Source organism: Mustelus asterias, chromosome 12 (assembly GCF_964213995.1).
Source record: "Mustelus asterias chromosome 12, sMusAst1.hap1.1, whole genome shotgun sequence".
Taxonomy (NCBI): domain Eukaryota; kingdom Metazoa; phylum Chordata; class Chondrichthyes; order Carcharhiniformes; family Triakidae; genus Mustelus; species Mustelus asterias.
The window spans coordinates 34472699-34489478 of NC_135812.1; the positions used below are offsets into that span (position 1 = coordinate 34472699).

At 46.2% G+C, this 16780-nt stretch overlaps 1 pseudogene; it reads left to right on the forward strand.

Moving 5' to 3' along the window:
• Positions 1-16780, forward strand: part of LOC144501885 (eosinophil peroxidase-like) — a 133646-nt pseudogene that overhangs the window by 9106 nt on the left and 107760 nt on the right.

Below are 16780 nucleotides of genomic sequence, written 5' to 3' on the forward strand. Positions count from 1 at the left end.
GTAACATATGTACAAGTACCCATAGTGGTAACCATCTATGGTTCATCACATCTTGTTTCAGACTGCAACAGGTGAGATGCTGAGACCTGGTTTTCCTGCTCAGTGATTGCTTTAAGAACCAGAGAATGTTCCAGTGAGTCATTCTGGATGGATGACTTTCCTATTTGTCATTATCTGTGATTGTGTGTCTCAGAATCCAGGAATGTGAGACAGCTGGCTGCTTAAGGAACTTGACTATCAATGTAGCACTTGCAGAAAAAAGTGCCCCAAAATTTTCAACAATCAAAAGGCAGTGTATTTGATTTTTGGAAGTCTCGCACCATTTTGAGCTCTCTCCCCTTTCCTTCACTTCAATTGCTCTCCCCCTCTCTCTTTGATTTGATTTATTATTGTCACATGTATTGATATATGGTGAAAAGTATTGTTTCTTGCACACTACACGGGCAAAGAACAAAGAACAAAGAACAAAGAACAGTACAGCACAGGAAACAGGCCCTTCGGCCCTCCAAGCCTGTGCCGCTCCTTGGTCCAACTAGACCAATCGTTTGTATCCCTCCATTCCCAGGCTGCTCATGTGACTATCCAGGTAAGCCTTAAACGATGTCAGCGTGCCTGCCTCCACCACCCTACTTGGCAGCGCATTCCAGGCCCCCACCACCTTCTGTGTAAAAAACATCCCTCTAATATCTGAGTTATACTTCACCCCTCTCAGCTTGAGCCCGTGTCCCCTCGTGGACGTCACTTCTGATCTGGGAAAACGCTTCCCACCGTTCACCCTATCTATCCCCTTCATAATCTTGTACACCTCTATTAGATCTCCCCTCATTCTCCATCTTTCCAGGGAGAACAACCCCAGTTTACCCAATCTCTCCTCATAGCTAAGACCCTCCATACCAGGCAACATCCTGGTAAACCTTCTCTGCACTCTCTGTAACGCCTCCACGTCCTTCTGGTAGTGCGACGACCAGAACTGGACGCAGTACTCCAAATGTGGCCTAACCAGCGTTCTGTACAGCTGCATCATCAGACTCCAGCTTTTATACTCTATACCCTGTCCTATAAAGGCAAGCATACCATATGCCTTCTTCACCACCTTCTCCACCTGTGTTGCCACCTTCAAGGATTTGTGGACTTGCACACCTAGGCCCCTCTGTGTTTCTATACTCCTGATGACTCTGCCATTTATTGTATAACTCCTCCCTACATTATTTCTTACAAAATTCATCACTTCGCATTTATCCGGATTAAACTCCATCTGCCACCTCTCCGCCCAATTTTCCAGCCTATCTATATCCTGCTGTATTGCCCGACAATGCTCTTCGCTATCCGCAAGTCCAGCCATCTTCATGTCATCCGCAAACTTGCTGATTACACCAGTTACACCTTCTTCCAAATCATTTATATATATCACAAATAGCAGAGGTCCCAGTACAGAGCCCTGCGGAACACCACTGGTCACAGACCTCCAGCCGGAAAAAGACCCTTCGACCACTACCCTCTGTCTCCTATGGCCAAGCCAGTTCTCCACCCATCTAGCCACTTCTCCTTGTATCCCATGAGCCTTAACCTTCTTAACCAACCTGCCACGTGGGACTTTGTCAAATGTCTTACTGAAATCCATATAGACGACATCCACGGCCCTTCCTTCATCAACCGTTTTTGTCACTTCCTCAAAAAACTCCACCAAATTTGTAAGGCACGACCTCCCTCTTACAAAACCATGCTGTCTGTTACTAATGAGATTGTTCCGTTCTAAATGCGCATACATCCTGTCTCTAAGAATCCTCTCCAACAACTTCCCTACCACGGACGTCAAGCTCACCGGCCTATAATTTCCTGGGTTATCCCTGCTACCCTTCTTAAACAACGGGACCACATTCGCTATCCTCCAATCCTCAGGGACCTCACCCGTGTCCAAAGAAGCGACAAAGATTTCCGTCAGAGGCCCCGCAATTTCATCTCTCGTCTCCCTGAGCAGTCGAGGATCGATGCCATCAGGCCCTGGGGCTTTGTCAGTTTTAATGTTCCCTAAAAAACCTAACACTTCCTCTCTTGTAATGGAGATTTTCTCTAACGGGTCAACACCTCCCTCCAAGACACTCCCGGTTAACACGCCCCTCTCCTTCGTGAATACCGATGCAAAGTGTTCATTTAGGATCTCCCCTATTCCCTTGGGTTCTAAGCATAATTCCCCTCCTTTGTCCCTGAGAGGTCCGATTTTCTCCCTGACAACTCTTTTGTTCCTAACGTATGAATAGAATGCCTTAGGATTCTCCTTAATCCTACCTGCCAAGAACATCTCGTGACCTCTTTTTGCCCTTCTAACTCCCCGTTTGAGTTCTTTCCTACTCTCTCTGTATTCCTCCAGAGCTCCATCTGTTTTGTGTTGCCTGGACTTAACGTACGCCTCCCTTTTCATTTTAATCAGATCCTCAATTTCCCTGGTTATCCACGGCTCTCGAATCCTACCTTTCCTATCTTTCCTTTTTACAGGCACATGCCTATCCTGCAGCCTTATCAATAGTTCCTTAAAAGACTCCCACATGCCAGACGCGGACTTACCCTCGAACATCCTCTCCCAATCAACATCCACCAATTCCTGCCTAATCCGGCTATAGTTTGCCTTCCCCAATTTAGCACCCTGCCCGTAGGACAGCACTCATCCTTGTCCATTGCTATCCTAAAGTTAACAGAGTTGTGGTCACTATTTGCCACATGTTCCCCTACCGAAACTTTGACGACCTGACTGGGCTCATTTCCCAGAACTAGGTCCAGTATAGCCCTTTCTCTAGTCGGGCTATCTACATACTGTTCCAAAGAACCTTCCAGTACGCATTTTACAAATTCCTCCCCGTCCGGACCCCCAGCTCTAAGCACTTTCCAGTCTGTGCCAGGGAAATTAAAGTCCCCCCTACAACAATCCTATTTTTTCTGCACCTATCCAGAATCTCCTGACATATCCCTTCCTCCACTTCCCGTGGGCTGTTGGGTGGTCTGTAGTACACCCCCAGCATAGTGACTGCACCCTTCCTGTTTCTGAGTTCCACCCACAGCGACTCAGTACATTACCCCTCTAAGTTGTCTACCCTCTGCACCGCGGTAATATGCTTCTTAACTAATATCGCTACTCCCCCACCTTTTTTAGCCCCTCCTCTGTCTCGCCTAAAACACTTATACCCCGGAATATTCAGCTGCCAGTCCTGTCCTTCTTTTAACCAAGTTTCCGTCACCGCAACCACATCCAAATTCCGCATAAGTATTAAGGCTCTAAGTTCGTCTGTTTTACCCGTTACGCTCCTCACATTGAAGCAGATGCATTCCAGACCTCCAGGCCCACTCAGGTCATCCTCCTCCAGAGTGCTCCTCTTCTTAGCTAGCCTTGCCCTGGCCCCCAGTTCAACCCCAGCCTCAGTATTTACTGACCTACTGTTTTGTTCCCCACCCCCCTGCCACACTAGTTTAAATCCTGCCGAAACACTCTAGTATGTCGTTCATAGGGTACGTAGAGGAGAAGGAAAGGAGAGGGTGCAGAATATAGCGTTACAGTCATAGTGAGGGTATAGAGAAAGATCAGCTCAATATAAGGTTCCTTCTCTCACTTAACCAACATCACTTTGTCCTGCACCACTCTCTCATTTCTTCACCAGCCTGTCTCTCTCCTTGACCAATTGAACCCTGAGGACGAGATTTTCCAGCCGCGATCACCCCAAGATCCGAAAATCCCGCCTGAGGCCAACGGATCTTTACATGGTCCTGTCCTGCTTGCTACGATTCCCGTGGCAGGCAGGATGGGAAAATTCCGCCTTTAGTCTCTGTCTGTCTTTCATGGGCCTCACTTTCACTCCTTCCACCAATCTGTCTTCCTCCTTCACCAGTCCTTTTTTTCTGGTCTCTCTCTCACCCCTTCATCAGTTTTCATCTTTTTCATAATTCCTTAGCATCCCTTCTGTTTTACTAACTCATTGCGCCTTCTGTTGCGTTTTCCTCTTCCATTTTCACCCACTCAGATTTAACCTCTTTTTTTGACGTCTGTAACTGTGTGCAGGGAGAGGCAAGAGCAGAGATTGTGACAAGCTGGCACATCCTGCGGGCAGCAATATCACTGCTCAGAGAGTCTGGGGAGTAGGAGGGGACAGGGGCTAGTGGTTCTGCAGTATGTGTTGGGGACAGTGCAGGGGGGATATAATGCAAATGGTAGCCCGATATTCTCTCAGTTGCTCTGGTCTTTCTTGACGGGGAAACAGTCGGTTGACTGGCAAGGTTTCTGGCATCAAAGCAAAAGATATGCCTAAGGGAAACAACAGCAAGAGGTTGGTCACACAATGGCTGTCACAGCAAGACAGAAAGAACTAGGACTCACCTCCTGTGAGGGGGATAGGTAGAAATTCCTGTGAGGGGGACAAGGAGCTGATGGAATTACAGAATGTGCAGATTTGAGCTAGGATCAACATCCCTGTTATAATATCTGAGGGATATGTTACTGTTCTCACAGAGATAATTGGAACAATTGATATCCGCATTGACATAGCTTTAGTTTTCAATTAAAGCGTTCCTTTCCACTGATTTACTGTTTTCTTGATGAAGCATGTGTTCATTTTTGTTTTTCTTCTCAAGCCATAATCAGCAGACGTTCTGTTGCATGATATTTTTCAAGAGCTTAAACTTTGGGTCAAGCAGTTATGTCTGTTTCTTTCTCCGTCGACGGGTTCAGAGGGAGATTTGGGCAGTCCCTTCGTAAAGAATTCGATACAACAAGCTATCAAACTGGTGGACAGAGCATATAAAGAAAGCCGAGCCAGGTGAGTATGAACCTTAGTAACACTGATCTCAGACTTGGACCCATGTGCAGGTTAGTGACTAGTGTTGGGTTTTACTAAGGGCTCATTTTCCCATTGAAGATGGGTGGTGATTTTGTGGAGAGGGGGGGAAGTGGGAATGGGGTCTACTAACAATGCATGTAGGGGAATGTGTCGCAAGGGGTGCCCAACATTTTCCCACCGCCAGGGCATATTGTCAGCGGCAGGAACCTTAGTGACACAGTTACCCACATGGTGGCCAATTGAGCACTTAATGGTGCAATTAAGGATAACTTCCTGCTCCAATGCGTAATTTGTCCTCATTGGGGGGTCGTCAGATACTTCTGAAGAGCAGCAGGTTTACTCTGGCAGCTTCCCGGCAGGTTCCTGGGGAATGAGGGTGCAGTCCTTAGTGGCTCTTCCATGGCCTTTGAAGGCAGCAATTGGCTCTCATTGTGCCGAAACTGTAGCCAATGCTCCACAAACCTGCCAGCCCTGATCATTTGTGCCTGTTTGTCCGGACCCAGCTTCCTCCCTGTTACCAAGAGCTTCTCAAGGGTACCTCGACGTTGAGGTCCTTTCTCTCTTGGTAACTGTGGCTGAAGAGGCTGCTGGTCCCTGATTGGACCAACAGTTCTGGGGGCGGGTTGCCATCCACAATTAGATGGTAGCCCCGCTGTTGGCCTATTATTTGGCCACTGCCAGCAAAATGCCCTATCAGGGCCCTGCCGCACACTAGATTGGGGTGGGCACCTGCTTTTGCCCCTGGTGACAGAACTTGCTGCTCCTCCAATAAATTCAGTGCTAACTATGCATGTCGGGAACATTGATTTGCTTAGGATTTCAGAGCAGCAAGAACGCATTGATTATTTGTACAGTGCTCCTTTCACAAACATTCTGTGGTCTTCAACATGAGGGATGACAATGAGATAATGTTCTTCTCCTGCGACCAACCTACTTCCTCACCACCAACTCCCTGTATTATCATCAACGCTCCCAGGTCAGCGATAGCTTATATAATGCACATCACCAACAGGGTCTCCGAGGCCAGGTGCAGCATGGAGACGGTGTATGGGAAAACTGGAGCTTTTGGGAGAGTGTTTGATTAGAGGATGTTCCATTATTTCAAGGTCTCATACATTTAAGGAAGAGGAGAGATGATGGAAAGACTTATGAAGGGAAGAGCTAAGAAACATTAGAAGAAAGTGTCAGTGAGGTTTCAGGGCCTGGTGTTTCTGGTCTGGTGTTCCTTGTGCTTATAGCCTGCTGCTCTAGAGTTCCAATCTTTTGAAATTAATGGGCAATAAGTCGATGACAACAGATTTACAATTTCCTCACCAGTACATCCCTGGCAGTGTCAGCCTACTCCAGAAGTATCTAATCAGGCACGCAGCACCTGTAAGGCTGAAGGTGGTGACTGAAGTAGAATGGAGTAGAACAGTTTGAAGGTGAGGGCAAGGCTTTTGAAACATAGAACATTACAGCGCAGTACAGGCCCTTCGGCCCTCGATGTTGCGCCGACCAGTGAAACCAATCTAAAGCCCCTCTAATCTACACTATTCCAATATCATTCATATGTTTATCCAGTAACCATTTGAATGCTCTTAATGTTGACGAGTCCACTACTGCTGCAGGCAGGGCATTCCACGGCCTTACTACTCTCTGAGTAAAGAACCTACCTCTAACATCTGTCCTATATCTATCACCCCTCAATTTAAAGCTGTGTCCCCTCGTGTTAGCCAACATCATCCGAGGAAAAAGGCTCTCACTATCCACCCTATCTAATCCTCTGATCATCTTGTAAGCCTCTATTAAGTCACCTCTTAACCTTCTTCTCTCTAACGAAAACAACCTCAAGCCCCTCAGCCTTTCCTCATACGATTTTCCCACCATGCCAGTCAACATCCTGGTAAATCTCCTCTGCACCCTTTCCAACACTTCCACATCCTTCCTATAATGCGGCGAACAGAACTGTACGCAATACTCCAAGTGCGGCCGCACCAGAGTTTTGTACAGTTGCAACATGACCTCCTGGCTCCGAAACTCAATCCCTCTGCCAATAAAAGCTAACACACCGTACGCCTTCTTAACAACCCTATCAACCTGGGTGCCAACTTTCAGGGATCTATGCACATGGACACCCAGATCCCTCTGTTCATCCACACTACCAAGTATCTTACCATTAGCCCAGTACTCTGTATTCCTGTTACTCCTTCCAAAGTGAATCACTTCGCACTTTTCCGCATTAAACTCCATTTTCCACCTCTCAGCCCAGCTCTGCAGCTTATCTATGTCCCTCTGTAACCTGCCACTTCCCTGATTTGGATTAGTGAACCAACTTATCCAGGGAAGGGTGAGGGTGATGGAAGTATGGAACTCGCCAAGCGTCATCAGCTATCTGTCAATGTCAGAATGGTGTCTCCTCAGGGCCAAGGTTTTCTGCCACGAATCATCATGTGACCGAACAGGCCGGTTCTTGACCCATAGATCTTTGGGCACATGAGACACAGTGTCCCATGAGGTAGCGGGATGCGGGATTTTCTTCCTTTCCTTTCCTTCTCTGCCACCACTCTGCCTCATTATTCAGACATTGTGATTCAAAGTGTGATGCAGCATGATGGACAAGGTGTTGCCATTCTGAATGATTGCTAGCAGGCTTCTCCCATTATTAATGTCATCGCTGTCACACTTCAAGGAGAGGTTTTGAGTGTCTATGCAATGTTTTCTTTGTCCAGACCTGGAATGCTGGCCATTTAAGAGTTGAGAAAACTTGGTGGGGGAGATGGCTTTCCATTATTTAGAAATCAGGGTAACATTATCCAGGCCTCATTCATTGTCCAATGATGACGAGTATTTGAATAAAAGCAAAATATTGCAGATGTTGGAAATCTGAAATAAATCTGATATTTTACTATTAAGTAAAACAAATTAATCCCCCAAAAAACTCAATGTTAATATTGTCTATATGTAAATTGAAGTTTCCTCTTAATACTATACTTCCCAAGTCATGTGCGGCTCTAATTTCCTGATTTACACTGTTCCCAACATTACCACTACAGTTTGGTTACCTGTAAAGAACTCTCTGTGTTTGCTGCCCTTTGCTGTTTCTTAGCTTCACCCAATCTTGATTCTTTGATCGAAGATCGCGTCTCACTAATGTACTGATTTTGTCACTTAATCATAGCGTTACCCCATCTCCGTTTCCTATCTGTCTATCCATTCCAAGACGAATATCCTTGAATATTCAGTTCACAATCTTGGTCACCCTGTAACCACAGCTCCAAAATGACAATTACATTTCATATTTTTATCTCTATTTGTGCCTTCAAATCATCCACCTTATTGCAAATGCTGTTTGCATTCAGATAGAATGCCTTTAACATTGTCTTTGACACGATTCCGCATTTGGATACCATTTAATGATTGCCTTCGCTTCGTCCATCTTTTAATTCTGTTTACTATTTTTCTGCTTCATTATATCAGTTTTACTTACCTCCAGTCTGAGCTCCCTGTCTGTTTCCACCCCCTGAGTTTAAATCCTCTCCAGCAATAGTAGCAAATCTCCCTGGTGGGATATTAGCCCCAGTCCCGTTAAGGTGCAGCCCATCCAACTTGTACAGGTCCAAGAACTGGTCCCAATTGCCTCTGAAATCTAATGTCGTCCCTCTTGCATCAACCCTCCAGCCACATGTTCAATCACTCAATCTGTACAATCATTAAATGGTATCCAAATGCGGAATCGTGTCAAAGACAATATTAAAGGTATTCTATCTGAATGCAAACAGCATTTAGAAATCATAGAAATCCTACAGCACAGAAAGAGGCCATTCGGCCCATCGAGTCTGCACCAACCACAATCCCACCCAGGCCCTACCCCCATATCCCTACACATTTACCCGCTAATCCCTCTAATCTACACATCTCAGGACACTAAGGGGCAATTTTAGCATGGCCAATCAACCTAACCCACACATCTTTGGACTGTGGGAGGAAACCGGAGCACCCGGAGGAAACCCACGCAGACACGAGGAGAATGTGCAAACTCCACACAGACAGTGACCCAAGCCGGGATTCGAACCCAGGTCCCTGGAGCTGTGAAGCAGCAGTGCTAACCACTGCGCTACCGTGCCGCCCGGTTTATTTTATTTTTATCTTTATTTGCAATAAGGTGGATGATTTGAAGGCACAAATAGAGATAAAAATATGAAAAGTAATTGTCATTTTGGAGATGTGGTTACAGGGTGACCAAGATTGTGAACTGAATATTCAAGGATATTCATCTTGGAACGGATAGACAGATAGGAAACGGAGATTCCTATGCTCACTCACACATGGCACTGAGAGTGATCCTGAGATTATTTCATTTGCGATCCTGCTTTTTAATTTCTTTCCTAATTCCCTAAAGTCTGTTGTCAAGTTCTCATCCTTCTTCCTATCTGTGATGTTTGTACCGGTGTGGACCACAACCTCTGGTTGTTCTCCCTCCGGTTTCCCTCAGGTTTCCACTCCATCTGACGAAGGAGCAGCACTCCGAAAGCTAATGGTATTTGCTACCAAATAAACCTGTTGGACTATAACCTGGTGTTGTTAAAACTGTTACTGTGTTCTCCCTCCCCCAGCTGCCCTGTGACATCCTTGACCCTCGTATCAGGGAGACAACATACTATCCTAGAGTCATGTCTATAGCCATGGAAACATTTGTCCATTCCCCTAACTAAGTAATCCCCAATCACTATTGCTCTTCCACTCTTGTTTCTCCCCTGCTGTGCAGCCGAGCCATTCATGGTGCCACAAACATGGCTCTTGCTGCAGTCCTGCATTCCCCTGAAGATGTGGAGATGCCAGCGTTGGACTGGGGTAAACACAGTAAGAAGTTTAACAACACCAGGTTAAAGTCCAACAGGTTTATTTGGTAGCAAAAGCCACACAAGCTTTCGGAGCTCTAAGCCCCTTCTTCAGGTGAGTGGGAATTCTGTTCACAAACAGAGCTTATAAAGACACAGACTCAATTTACATGAATAATGGTTGGAATGCGAATCGCATTTCAACCATTATTCATGTAAATTGAGTCTGTTTTCTTTATAAGCTCTGTTTGTGAACAGAATTCCCACTCACCTGAAGAAGGGGCTTAGAGCTCCGAAAGCTTGTGTGGCTTTTGCTACCAAATAAACCTGTTGGACTTTCCCCTGAAGAGCCATTACCCACACGAGTAATCAAAATGAAAAGCCAGTTAGTAAATAAGATCAACTAAGGGAACAATTGCACTATCTGCCTGGTTCACCTGTCAATGATTACCATCAACTATGACTCATACTTAAGATTCATAGCTTCATCCCACCCTCCACACTTAACCACATCTCACAACTTGCATTCATTGTCAGCTAATCAACCATTATAGCCAATCGTCAAATATATGATGCCACAATGATGGGCACACTTTTTTCTGCCTCACAGGACAAGGTGGTATACAACTGGGGCAGAAATTTCTGATTGGTGGGGGACAGACATGGCCGCAGGTCTTTACCTTGATGAAGGAGACTGTTGGCATTGCCATCACTGGACTAGTTATGATAAGGCTTTGGCGGCTGTCAGGCCTGCAACCATTGAATTGCCTACTCGGGCTTCTAGTTCTTATGTTCTAACCATTGTTGGTACGTTCAAGCCTAATCCTTCTTCTCACATTCACATCCCCCTCCCCCCCTCATCCTGCAATCTCTTCCAATTTATAAGCTGCAGATGGTGTGAACATGCACCTCTTTCTTTCACAACCTCCCCCATGCACTGCCGCCCCACCACTGCCATCCCACCTCCCCCGCCCCCACCCCCACCCGCACCCCCCCTCGCGCCCCTCCCCCGCCCCACCGCCACAACTCCTGTCTCCTTCCTTCCCAAATCTCATGAACTCTATCTGGCCAGGCAAGAGTGCAAGTGAAAAAGGTGAAAGAGCAGAAAGACAGAGATAATAAGAGAAACCTAGGCCCGACCTTCCATTTTCCACAGGGTCGTAGCCCAGGAGATGCACAAGGAACCCCTCAGAAGTCAGCGCGGTGACGATTCAGGAATCGCTCAGGAAGCTCCAACCTCCATTTGAAACATTAATCCCAGTTCAAACTTCTGGGTAACCATTGTACTGACCCCATCACCATGGTACCATCCGATCACCCCTTCCCAAGAACTCCTCCTGACCACCCGATTACCCACCGCCTCCCTGACTACCCCTAGGCAACTGCCCTCCACCCCATCAGCTATCCAACAAAACCCCCAACTACCACCCACCCCATAACTATCCCCTCGACCACCCAACCCCTCCAACCATTTGAAGCCCACCACTAAACTCACCCTCGCTCATCACCCACTTACTTTACACAGTTACCTTCTCTCCCTAACTACTCTGTCCACTCCCCTTATGATTTTGAACACCTCATTCAAATCCCCTCTCAACCTTCCCTCAGGAGAACAATCCCGGCTTCTTGAATCCTCCTGCATAACCGAAGACCCTCATCACTGGAGTCATTCTCATCAATCTCTTCATCACCGACTCTAATTCCTCACCTCCTTCCTCAGACATGGTATCCAGAATTGGGGAAAAACTCCAGAAAAGGCTGAACTAGAATTTTATGAAGGGTCACCACAAATTCCTTGCTTTTGTGCTCTCACTCACTCGCTCACTCACTCTCTCATTCACTCACTTGCTCACTCGCTCACTCATTCACTTACTTGCTCACTCACTCACTCATTCATCCACTCACCCACTCACTCACTCGTCCACCCACTCTCCTAGGCACCCACTCACCTATGCAGTCACTCATTTGCTCACTCACCCACTTATTCATTCACTCACTGACCCGATCACTCACTCACACGCTCACTGACTCACTCATTCACCTGTTCACTTACTCACTCACCCACCTGCCCAACCACACCCATTCACTCAGTGACCCACTCACCCATTCACCCACTCATTCCCCACTTACTCACTCACCCACTCACTTACTCATTCAACTACTTACACACACACTCACCTATTTACTCACTCACTCACCTTTCACTGTTTCGCCCACTCAGTCATTAACCCACTCACACATTCAACCACTCACTCACTCCCTCACCCACTCATTCACCCACACAACAACTCACCTACCACTCACCCACTCACTCACCCTAATTCATTTCTAAGAGCTTGCCCACCACAGAGGTTAAATGGATCAGCTGCAGTTTCCGAGTTTATCATTTCACTCCCTTGGAAAAGGTGTTGAGTATTTACAATTCCCCAGTTCTTTGGTACCAGTCCTGTATCTAAGGAGGATTAGAAAGTTATGGCCAGTGCCTCCACCCGTATTTCCTCCAGAGTCCTTGGATGCATCACATCTGGTCCTGGTGCCTTATTGTCTCCAGGTACAGACAGCCTCCCTAATGCCTCCTCTTTATCAATTTTTAATCCATCCAGGGTTTTATCACAGAATCACAGAACCCCATAGTGCAGAAGAGGCCCTTCGGCCCATCGAGTCTGCACTGACCCGTGAAAGGCCCTGACCTGCCCATCTAATCCCATGTGTCAGCACTTGGCCCACAGTTTTGAATGTTAAGAATGTTATCTACCTTATCTTTTCTCACAACTTTGGCAGTAACTTCTTCTTAGGTAAAGACAGTTGCAAAATATTCATTTAAAACCCCAGTTATGACCCCTACCTCGATTCAAAATTCTTTTTAGTCCCTAACCAGCCCTACTCTTTCTTTCACCATTTTAAGCTTTGAGAAGATTTTTGGATTCTTGTTTATTTTGGATGCTAATATCTTCTCATTTGTATATGGGGCTACATTGGTGAAATCTCTGTTTCATTTCTCTTTACTTCTCACTGGCGATGGTTATTTCAGCTGATGAATGTAAACAATATCAACCTGAGCAAAGTTGGATTGCTCAATAGTCTGCATTTGAAGTCAACCATCTGACAATTGCCTTTCCAACTGAGGCACTGAACAGGCAGCATCTGTACCAGGAAGTTTCAAGGTACAGATTGTCAGCTTTGAGCTGTTTTCATTGTGAATGCAGCCCCCACTCAGACAAAACAGAATGAACGCACAAGATTGCATGCCACAATCTGATTATTACTGCACAAATATAATGCCATCCGGCTGGTATAGTGAATTAACGTGATGTTACAAGCAGAAAACTGGAACTCATCACATTTGGAGTGACTCCCAGAATCAGAGATCAATTTAACTTGACCGCTTAAGATTCACTCACTCCAAGGATCAGTGAATTAAGTGTTTTTACCCCCTTCCTTTGAGGTCAGCGTATCAACGTTACAATATTTTAATGTGCTTATTATAATTAATTACAGCTTCCTTTGTGCTTGTAGCTGGTTTCCTGTTATTATAGTATCAAGCAGAAACTCTTGGAAAGGTCAGCAAGTGTAAAGGACCTAATGACCTTCTTCAAGCAGCCAGTGGCAGAGACCAGGAACACAGCACGGTCTGCAGAGTACTTGCAAACGGCATTGCACCTCATCCAGCACAGTGTTCATTGAGTCCACAAATGCTCACTCAACATCTCAGGTCAGTTTCGAAGAAGTTTCTGAACTGCCTGCATTAGACCGGAACATTGCTGTTAATGTGGAGTAGAAGCCGAGGCTGCCGGCTGAAGGTAAATGGGCACAGTGTTTTCATTCATTTTCAAAGCAAAATAATGCAACCAGCATTGTCTGACCATCCACCATTAATGCAAATATTTCAGCCATTGGAAAAGAATGTTGCTGGTGGATATTTTGTTTCTCATTGCAAGATTCAGCTGCAACAATTCAGGTTTGCCTCCTTCACTTTTCAGGTTTCTGTCACTTGAGCTGACAATGTTTTTGCTTCTCTATTCTTTGTGGCTGTTCATCATCATCATCATTAGATGTGCTCTGCCGTGCCTATGAGTGGCACGGTGGTACAGTGGTTAGCACTGCTGCCTCACGGCACCAGGGACCCGGGTTCAATTCCTGGCATGGGTCACTGTCTGTGCGGAGTGTGCATGTTCTCCCCGTGTCTGCATGGGTTTCCTCCAGGTGCTCTGGTTTCCTCCCACAGTCCAAACGTTGCACTAGTTGGGTGCATTGGCCATGCTAAATTCTCCCTCAGTGTACCCGAACAGGCGCCGGAGTGTGGCGACTGGGCGGATTTTCACAGTAACCTCATTGCAGTGTTAATGTAAGCCTACTTGTGACACTAATAAATAAACTTTAAAACCTCACCCACCTACCACATCACCTAAGTTGATTAAACCATTACCGAGACACAGAAAACCAGTTCCATGGCTGGCTGAGAAACATGGTACATTGGGGAAACCATGCAGACGCTACGACAACGGATGAATGAACACCGCTTGACAATCACCAGGCAAGACTGTTCTCTTCCTGTGGGGGAGCACTTCAGCAGTCACGGGCATTCAGCCTTGGATCTTCAGGTAAGCGTTCTCCAAGGCGGCCTTCACGACACACGACAGCGCAGAGTCACTGAGCAGAAACTGATAGCCAAGTTCCGCACACATGAGGACGGTCTAAACCGGGATGTTGGATTTATGTCACATTATCAGTAACCCCCACAGCTTGCCTCCTGGACTTGCACAATTTCACAAGCTGTACTGTCTGGAGACAATACACATCTCTTTAACCTGTGTTGAATGCTCCCTCCACCCACATTGTCTGTACATTTAAGACCTGGCTGGCTGTAGAGATTTGCATTCTAATCAGTATTCTGTAATTTGATTTCTGTGTCTGTGCCCTGTTTGAGAACAGAGACCACTCCATCTGACGAAGGAGCATTGCTCCGAAAGCTTATGGTATTTGCTACCAAATAAACCTGTTGGACTTTAACCTGGTGTTGTGAGACTTCTTACTGTGCTTACCCCAGTCCAACGCCGGCATCTCCACATCATGGCTGAGAAACAAGCAGAGACTAAAAAAATCTGTGAAAATGTCCATGCAGTGAACAAACACGAGAGGGTACAGAAAGGTGTGGAACAACTATTTCATTTTAACGTATACTTCACAGGATAGCACCGATAAGGAGGACTCAACAACAAGAGAACACAGATTCTGGCCATCGCATTTCCCTCTCTCTGATACTTTTACTTACATGCTAACCTATACACATTGCAAAGATATTTTTTGAAATGTACTGAGTTTGTGCAGCGTTTGTTTAGTGCAGCTAGTTTGTAACAATGTCTGTAATGTCAGGGTCAGCCCAGTGGCACAGTGGTTAGCACTGCTGCCTCACAGCGCCAGGGACCCGGGTCCGATTCCCAGCTTGGGTCACTGTTTGTGCAAAGTTTGCATGTTCTCCCCGCGTCTGTGTGGGTTTCCTCCAGGTGCTCTAGTTTCCTCCCACAGTCCAAAGACATGCTGGTTAGGTTCATTGGCCATGCTAAATTCTCCCTTAGTGTACCCAAACAGGTGCTGGATATTAGAGGACTATCACGGTAACTTCACTGCAGTGTTATTGCAAGCCTACTTGTGACACCAGTAAATAACCATTAGATTTTTAGTTCCAGATCTTTATTGAATTCAAATTTCACCATCTGATGTGGTAGGATTCGAACCCAGGTCCCCAGAGCATTATCCTGGCTCTTTGGATTACTAGTCCAGTGACAATACCACTGGCTTTGACTTTTGAAATAACTCCTCAGAGGCCGGTGTCCCTTCACCAGATTCCTTTTATTTACAAAGTCTATTCCACTCCTAAGAGTGCTTCAAGTACAAAGTCAGAATCTGGAGTCCCATATATATACAGGTGAGGGTCCCTGATTGGGCAGGCAAACCTGACCTCAATCAGGTAGCTCATACTCCAAGAGGGCAACTTAATGGGCCTCGATGAAGTCATTGTGATAGCGAGTTGCGGTACAGGGAGAGAGTGCATTTAAACATGTGGTTGCAGGGATGGTGTAGGAGGAACAGTTTCAGATACGTGGATAATTGGAACACATTCTGGGGAAGGTGGGACCTGTACAAACAGGACGGGGTGCACCTGAACCAGAGGGGCACCAATATCCTAGGAGGGAAATTTGATACGGCTCTTCAGGGGAGTTTAAACTAATTTGTCAGGGGAGTGGGAAAAGGAGTTGTAGTCCAGAAGTCAGTGAGGGTGGTGAGGTATTGGGGAAGGTATCAGGGTCAAGGGTGGGTACCAGTAGACAGGAAGGTGGGTTGAAGTGTGTCTACTTCAATGCAAGGAGCATCCGGAACAAGATAGATGAACTTGGGGCGTGGATTGGTACTTGGGACTAGGATGTTGTGGCCATTACGGAGACGTGGGTAGAACAAGGACAGGAATGGTTGTTGGACGTTCCGGGGTATAGATGTTTCAGTAAGTGTAGGGAAGCTGGTAAAAGAGGTGGAGGAGTGGCATTGTTAATCAAGGATAGTTTAACGGCTGCGGAAAGGCACTTCGAGGGGGATCTGCACACTGAGGTAATATGGGCTGAGGTTAGAAATAGGAAAGGAGCGGTCATGTTGTTAGGAGTTTACTATAGGCCCCCAAATAGTAATAGAGATGTGGAGGAAGAAATTGCTAAGCAGATTATGGATATGTGTGGGGGTCACAGGGTAGTTGTCATGGGGGACTTTAATTTTCCAAATATTGATTGGAACCTTTGTAGGTCAAATAGTTTGGATGGGGCAGTTTTTGTGCAGTGTGTGCAGGAGGGTTTCCTGACACAATATGTGGATAGGCCGACAAGAGGTGAGGACACATTGGATTTGGTACTGGGAAATGAACCGGGCCAAGTGTTAGATTTGGTTGTGGGAGAGCACTTTGGAGATAGTGACCACAATTCGGTGTCTTTTGTTATTGCAATGGAGAGGGATAGGGCCGTACGGCAGGGCAAGGTTTACAATTGGGGGAGAGGTAATTATGATGCGATTAGGCAAGAATTAGGGGGCATAAGTTGGGAACAGAAACTGTCAGGGAAAGGAACTAATGAAAAGTGGAACTTTTTCAAGGAACAA